The 8,143-nt window shown below is 34.0% G+C and overlaps 1 long non-coding RNA gene across 1 annotated transcript; it reads right to left on the bottom strand.

The window, feature by feature from the left end:
- Positions 1-976: 976 nt before the first annotated feature.
- On the bottom strand, positions 977-2,655 carry LOC120272447. The gene is made up of 5 exons (XR_005540203.1): positions 2,496-2,655; positions 2,178-2,249; positions 1,597-2,076; positions 1,468-1,517; positions 977-1,312 (listed from the first exon to the last, which is right to left on the bottom strand). It is a non-coding gene; the product is annotated as an uncharacterized LOC120272447 (long non-coding RNA).
- Between the last annotated feature and the right edge of the window lie 5,488 nt (positions 2,656-8,143).

Here is an 8,143-nt window from a genome sequence, read left to right as displayed (position 1 = left end):
CGAGGTGATGAGCCTCGAGGCAGAGCGCCTCTCCAGGTTAAGACGTAGGTTCCGCCACTGGCCATAGGGGCGTGCGCCTTGAGGCAACCAGCCAGCGCCTCGCCTTGAGGTGCGCCTCAAGGCATACACCTCGTTCACCTTTTTAAACCATGATTGTAACAGTAAAAACATTACTTTTTTTAATTCTAAACTAAAAAACGGTTGAAAAAATATAAAACAATTAAAGTAAAAGTAAAAGAAATGGTTAAACAAAAAAAGGTAACCATCATTGCATGGACACGTGTATTTTTTATTCAAAAAATTAAAAAATAATTTTTGTTTTACCTTTTATGGGGCTATGCCCATATTTGTAAATAATACCTACTATGCGCATTTTGGTAAATTAACCATCAAAGTACAATATTTAAAAAAACCGCAATTAATTAATAACATAATTTTCCATAACCAATAAATCATCACAATAGGTCGTACTCTGATCAAAGCACTTAATTTTCCATAACCAATTAATCATCACAATAGGTCCTACTCTGATCAAAGCACTTGTAAATGGATGAAATGTATTCCACATCAAAGTACTTGTAAATACTAATAATCAGTAATATGCTTGCACATAGTATCAGCAAATAATAAGTCCCACAAAGTGCATTAATAGCATCATCTGCTTGTAAACTAGATTCACTCAAAACAAAATCAGCATCTCTCAAATTATTCATGAAATTTCAATTTTTTATGTTTAAAGGTTCCTTTAATTATAACAACTTCTGCATTCCTTTAGCAAATAAAATCACAAGTTTTCTAGCTGAAAAATTATTCAACTTTGCATAGCTGTTCGAAAATCACATAGTTATACAACTTTACTTATCTAATATGCATTATAAGATAAATTTCCATGAATAAGACTCAACAACATTAAATGCCAGAAAGAACATTTTAGATATAACACAACCAAGATCTTGTGCATGACTTAACAATAGACACATTGAACTATTAGATGCACAGGAAAAAAGTTATATATAACATAACCAAGATCTTCTGCATGACTTAACAATAGACACATTGAACTATTAGATGCACAGGAAAAAAATTAGATATAACATAACCAAGATCTTGTGCATGACTTAGCAATAGACACATTGAATGATTGAATGCATGGAACACATCATGACGTATAGAAGAAAAACTCAAATCAAAAATACCTCAAACTGGAAAAATTACTTCCTTGAGATACAACATCATCTCTAATTGATGCTAATGGCACTTGAAATTATAATTGAAGAAGATCTTCTTCCACACCAACTTCTTCATTTCCATCCTACAACCAAACAAAAAGTAAGCATTAACAAGATAAAAAAAGAATCAATGCAAGGGTTTAGATGGACACACTCATAAATTAGAATTATTGAAGAAGAAATACTTCATGAAATAGGCAATCATGATTGATAAAAGAGAAACACATATCAAAAATACCTCAAACTGAAAATATTCCTTGAGATACAACACTATCTGTCATTCCCATCCTACAATCAAACCAAGAGTAAACATTAAAGACAGAACCAATGAATAAATAGCGAGGGTCTAGAATCTAGATGGACGCACGCATAACAAATTGGTGATGGTTATGAGGATCTCAAGAAGGATTTATCTCGAGCTACATTGCACCCCTCTTCTTTGTCTCCTTCTAGACGTTAATCTACACAGTAATTCATACATCTCTCCAATAATCAAGAACAAATTCAAGAACGGATACCTCATGAAACGAACACCTTATGATCAGTAGAAGAGAAACTCAAATCAAGAGAATACATCAGCATCATCCCTCATTGACACTAACAGGACTGGAATCATAATTAAAAGTAATCATCTCCCATGCCAACTTCTTTGTTTCAGCCCTAAAGCCAAACAAAGAGTAAAATTTTTAAATAGATTAAAAGGAAAAAAACATAACAAATTAATCAATGACAATGGTTTAAACAGACACAATCAAAACAAATCAAAGATGGTGCCCCATATTTCAAAAGGGATGCTTCTTGAATTACATTGCATCCCTCCTCTTTACCTCCTTCTCTCCATCAATCTCTGCAAGAATTCACATTGTCTCTCCAATAATCAATAACAAATTAAGAAGAGAAACTGAGACACATCATGATCAATACAGAAGAATTTCAAATCAAGAATACCTCAAACTGAAAAATTACTTCTTTGAAATACAAAATCATCATTCCCCGATAATCTCAGACGATGTTTCTGGTCTACAATCAAACAAAGAGTAAACATGAAAAAGAAGAAAAAAAAATAGCCATAAAATTAAAAAAATTAAAAAAATAAAAACAACAAGTGAATCGATAGTGAGGGTTTAGATGGTGATGAGGATTTCAAGAGGGATTGATCTCGAGCTACATTGCATCCGTTTTCTTGATCTCCTTCTCGTCCTCAATCCACACAAGAATTCCTACAAACACTCCAACAAACAAGAAGGAATTCAACAAGATATATACCTCAATGAGCATCGATCATTGATGACGAGGTCTCCATCTTGGCCGGCAGACATTTCAAGGGGATGGCCACCATCTTCGTCTCCGGCGGAAGGCCTTGCACAGCGAGAGGGTTTCCGATGATCGATCCGACCACCATTGACCTTTCCCTCGCTCCAAGAAAACAAATATATGTACATATATACACATATAAATATATATATATATATATATATATATACACATAGGTAGCAAAGAAAAATAAAGATATTTTACATTTCAACCCCAAGAAAAAAGTGAAATTCATTTCCAGCCTCTGAGTTTTTATATCACCACCCCTCTTTTAATTTTAATTTAGCTAAGCCGCCTAAAACAATTTTTTTGTGTTTGATTTTATTAAAATAACATTTTTTTTCTTTTTTTACCTAAGTTTCCATAAGTGCATATTTTGTATTGCATATCATCGTATTATTATATATAAAATATGAAAATAAATTTTAAATTTAAATAAAAATAATTGAAAAGATGATTTATTTATTAAGATTAATTATATATCTAATTTTATGATATATTATAAAAACAATTTATTAAAACAAATGTAAAGAAGTTATTTTAGCCAAAGTTGAAACATCAAAAGTTCTTGTGGCAACCAATAAAAAATGGGTAGAATACCCAAATTGATCCCTGTATTATTTGAAATGTGCCTTTTTAGTCCCTCTCGTTTTATTTGCCCTTACAAGATCCTTTTATTGTTTCAAAGAGTAAAATCAAGTCCCGACCTTAACGGACATGTGGTTTTCCGTCCATAAAAGCTGACATGGCGCTTATATATAATATATTATTAAAATATTATTTCTTAAATTTTGAAAAACCTAATCTGGGTCAAATTTGGATAAGATCCAAAATTTAAATGAAAATTAACTTTTAAATTAATTTTTATCCAACGCTAAAACCATCATCATCGTCCCACCCGCTGGCGTCGTTGCCATGGTTTCATCGTTGCAGTCGTGATGGCCGTCATCGCCGCCGTCATCGCGCAAGAAATATCAGCCAAATTTTCTCTACACATAGGATGGCTCTTCATGCACACTAAGGATACCCCCTTCGTCGCCATCATTAACCGCCGTCACTGTCGGCAACGCAATCGTAGTCACCGTTGGCGACCGCAATTCTGCATCCACAACCGCCGTCGCCAATATGCTCATGCCAAAATTCACCATTCAAATTCAGACATATGGCATGAAACATTAAAAAAAAACGAAAGAGAAAAAAAAAGAAAAAAAGAAAAAAACATCAAGCATGAAACATTAGAATTATTTTCATCCATATCAAACCACACCATGTTCCTTCCTTCACATATAAACACATACATGGATGACTGAAAAGAGAGAAGAGAAAGAGATGGAGAGAGACTAGAAAGAAAGAGAGGGATCTCTTCTTCTCAATTGGTTATGAACAAACTTAGTTATCAACATCAAACGCCTGCGCAAACAAGAGCTCAAAACCCACAACACAAAGGCGGAGAGCCCATTCAAGTATCCCACTCCTCACGTGTCATTTCCCTCTACCCTCACCGCCTGGTGATGAGCAAAACAACTCTGCCCACCGCTCAACATTGCTCACATCACTCACACGTCCATCTATTCTCAGCTGCGCACCTTCCTCTTTAGCCTCCCAAGTCCTGCATCTCAAAACCAAGCCAAACGATTTTTAGTACTAAAAGCGAGAAAAAAAACACTAGCTAAATTGGAAACTCCGATTCAAACTATCTTGCATGTTTTCCTCGCCCGGAGCTCCGTCGCCACGCCGATCAGAATGTTCTTCATCGTCAGTTGGTTACAATAGGAATCTTTGAAAACTATCCTCTCTCTTCCCATCTCTCCCTTTCTTCATTGTTTTTTTAATTGTAGAAATGGAGGCACGGGAAGAGTCGGTGACAAAACCAGCACATGACATGATGGTGGAAATAATATTTTATTAATAAAATATATATATATAAACGCCATGTCAGCTTTTATGGACGGAAAATCACATGTCCGTTAAGATCGGGACTTGATTTTACTCTTTGAAACAATAAAAGGATCTTGTAAGGGCAAATAAAACGAGAGGGACTAAAATGGCACATTTCAAATAATACAGGGATCAATTTGGGTATTCTACCTAAAAAATGAGATGTGACAAGTAAATTCTTTATATTTTAAGGTGGCAAAGCTTGCTAAAAATGAGTATTTTTGGCATATAACCCCTTGGTTTTTTAAAAATATATATATTTAAGGACTTCAACATTTTTATACTTGTGAAACCTCTTTCTTCATTATGGCTGGAAAAAAAATGTCATTTTTTTCATCATTTTATTTAAAACACCTTTTTTTAATGTTTGGAGAGCCTTTTTCCTTCCACTAGTTGATGGCATTTCTTTTCTCCTTGTCATTTAAGAGAATTCCTGTTTTGTTAACACGAGAGTATTAGTATCATTCAAAAGTTTTTAACAAAAGATCTCCATAAACCTGTGAATCTCAAGAGGGAGTGAGGAGGTTTTCATAAAAAAGCAGTCTACTACTATATTAGACTCAACAAATAAATTCAAGGTCTTTAAGAAAATATTCACTCAGGGGGCGTTCATTTCAGGGGAACTGGGAGGAAGTGGGGGAAGTGAGGGAAGTGTCACTTCCCTGAAGTGGTGGAAGTGATATGACTTCCACCACTTCCTATGTTCATTTTGCAGAAAGTGCCACTTCCATGAAGTGCCAAGTTTCTCACTTCCTGCGTTCATTTCGGTGTAAGTGATGTCACTTCCCCAATGACTTCCACAACATGTTCATTTCAACGAAAGTGAGAGAAGTGCATGAAAAAAAAATTTATAATAAAATTATAATTAAAATCACCAAAACTTTATATTTTTACAAAATCAAATATTTTTAAATTTAAATGAATTTTTATGTTTTATATTATATTTTAATTTTTAAACCCACAAGTTTAAATAATTATATATGGTCATATATTTTGATGTTAAACATTTTTATTAAATTTTAATAATGTTCTTTATTGTGTAAATATTTTAATTTTATTTATTTTAATATGAATTTATTTTTTTTAAAAATAATCATTGTTTTCCCAAACATGGTCATATCCTTCAAGAGTAGACAATGATCACAATCCCCTTCTCCTTGCAAGACTTCATCAACTTCTTTTGTTGTCACAAAGGATGCATTTCTATCCACATATATCATATCACAAATAATAATTTCTAATGCTTAACCAAGTAATTAAAATCTCAAACATAAAAAATAATAATAATGGAGAAAACAATCATGAAACAACTCATGAAATTTGACCACCAAACAAAAAACAAATATAATCCAAATCCATAAAAAAAAAACATGCAACCAACAACACATGAAATATTTTGAGCTCACAAGTACATAATCCAAATCCATACAAAAAAAAAACATGCAACCAACAACACATGAAATATTTTGAACAAGTACATAATCCAAATCCATACAAAAAAAAACATAACAATGCATGTCAAACATAAAATCCATACAACATTCTTACAAATATAAACCAAAATAGTAATTGTCTCATTCAAGATTCACTTCCTTCAACAAAACTATTTGCCATCCATCACTTCAAAGAACAACTTATGCCATCCACCACTCCAAAGAACAACCTACACATTCATGACAAAGACAATAAAGAACTCATTAAGTATTTAGGTTTTTAATAAAACAATTTTGGTTGTATGACAAGAAACCAAAAATACATACCTAGTATGATGATCTCCTCAAGGGCTAGAATTTCTCATGGAAGCAATAAAATTATCTACCCATTTTTTTCGGAGAGATGGCTTCCTCAAGTAGAAGTTCTCGGCCTCTTTTTTGTTGTCGATTAACTTATTGTAGACCATTTCCATGTCATCGTCACTACAACCTTCCATATCCCACAACACATCGGCAAGTTTTTCTTTCCATGCCCTTTTCCTATTCCTATCTATTGATGCCACCAACTCACCTATCTTTTCACCAATGTTTTCTCCTAAACCATTTTCACCATTAGTCCTTGTTCTACGAGTAGCCCTAGCAGTGGTCTTATTCGTAGAAGACCTTAATGTTTCGTGTCTTTGATTTTCTGTTTCCATAGGTTCGCCGTCTAATGGTGTATTAAGTGGAGGTGCACTCTCATCCTCACCTGGTGTACCACCAAATTGGTCAAAGATGGTCCGTGCATAATCACCAGTAGCGTGATCATCTCCAGCAACCAAACGTAGCTCATCAAAAAAGGGTATAGGCTTGTTTAAATATTCCTTAGCTTTTGGTTGTCCCTATGTAACAAAAATGATAATGAAGTTAATAATAGTGTTAATAATCATGTCAAACATAATAAATAAACAAAACAAGCATACCTCCACATATGTACGATAGGTCTCATCTTATAGCACCAACTTCTTCTCTGTATCATTCCATCCAACACCACTGAGGTTCATAAGCTTTTTAATGTCTTGATATTTTTGTTTTAAAGTTCGCATGTGATTCTCCACATTATCGGCAAACATACAAGCGGCAGGGAAACTACTATTCACAACATTAGCTGCTTCTACAAATGCCTGACGTTTGAAGGATTTGTCAACTTTTAAGCCACTTCTTGCCATGTCTGCAAGTAATGGTATCAAGACATTATCCATTTCTTTTGTCCATCTTTTGTTTGGCGTTCCTTTTCGCTTCTCACCCTGTACACCTTCAGTATTGTTCATTCTACAACAATAACGAAATATACATTATTACCAAATTGAGGAAAAAATCCATCTATCAAGTAATGAATAAGCAAACCATTTAATTCAAACATAAAAGTTTCACTACCACCAAAAATTTACTACAACACGAAACAAAACAAATATTAAAGATACATCTAAATAAGAGTTTTCATAATGATGCCCCGAAGACACGACCGCTTGATACATAGTCATGCCACATGTCATCTTTAATTTTCTCACGGAGTTCCATCCATTGAGCTTGTTGCTGACATCGTTCACCTAAGATATTAGGTCTCTCATTTATGAGTTTTTCATCTTCATCTCGTATGTGTTCTTGTCCCACAATGTCATCCGGATCAACCTCCCTTACAAAATTATGTAGCACACAACAACCAAGAACAATGTCCACTTGTGTTTTGAAAGGATAGAATGGCCTTGAGTCTAAAATCCTAAATCGATTCTTTAAAATCCCAAATGCTCTTTCTATTCTTGTTCTAAGTTGAGAATGCCGAAGATTGAATAATTCCTTCGCATTTTGGGGTCTACAGCCTGCTTGTTCTCGTAAATGGTACCTTACTTTTCGGTAAGGAGATATGAAACCATGTGTTGTTGTGTACCCGGCATCAACAAGGTAGTATTTTCCTAGCATTAAATAGTAAAGATATTGAGTTTCATTTTATAAAAGAATATATGAAAAATATAACATGTGTTATATTATTAAACCTAGAGGTATATGCAATCCATATGGTGGTGGTCGTGATAATGCATCTTTCAAAACTAAATAGTCATTTGCCGAACCTTCCCAACCGGCAAGGGCGTAGATAAATTTTAAATCCAAATCACATGCGGCAAGTACGTTTTGTGTGATGCCCTTGCGACCCCGAAATTTACTCATGAGATCTGCACTTACCCTTGCATC

The sequence above is a fragment of the Dioscorea cayenensis genome, chromosome 11 (assembly GCF_009730915.1).
Source record: "Dioscorea cayenensis subsp. rotundata cultivar TDr96_F1 chromosome 11, TDr96_F1_v2_PseudoChromosome.rev07_lg8_w22 25.fasta, whole genome shotgun sequence".
NCBI classification, from domain to species: Eukaryota; Viridiplantae; Streptophyta; class Magnoliopsida; order Dioscoreales; family Dioscoreaceae; genus Dioscorea; species Dioscorea cayenensis.
This window is presented reverse-complemented; position numbering and strand designations above follow the sequence as displayed.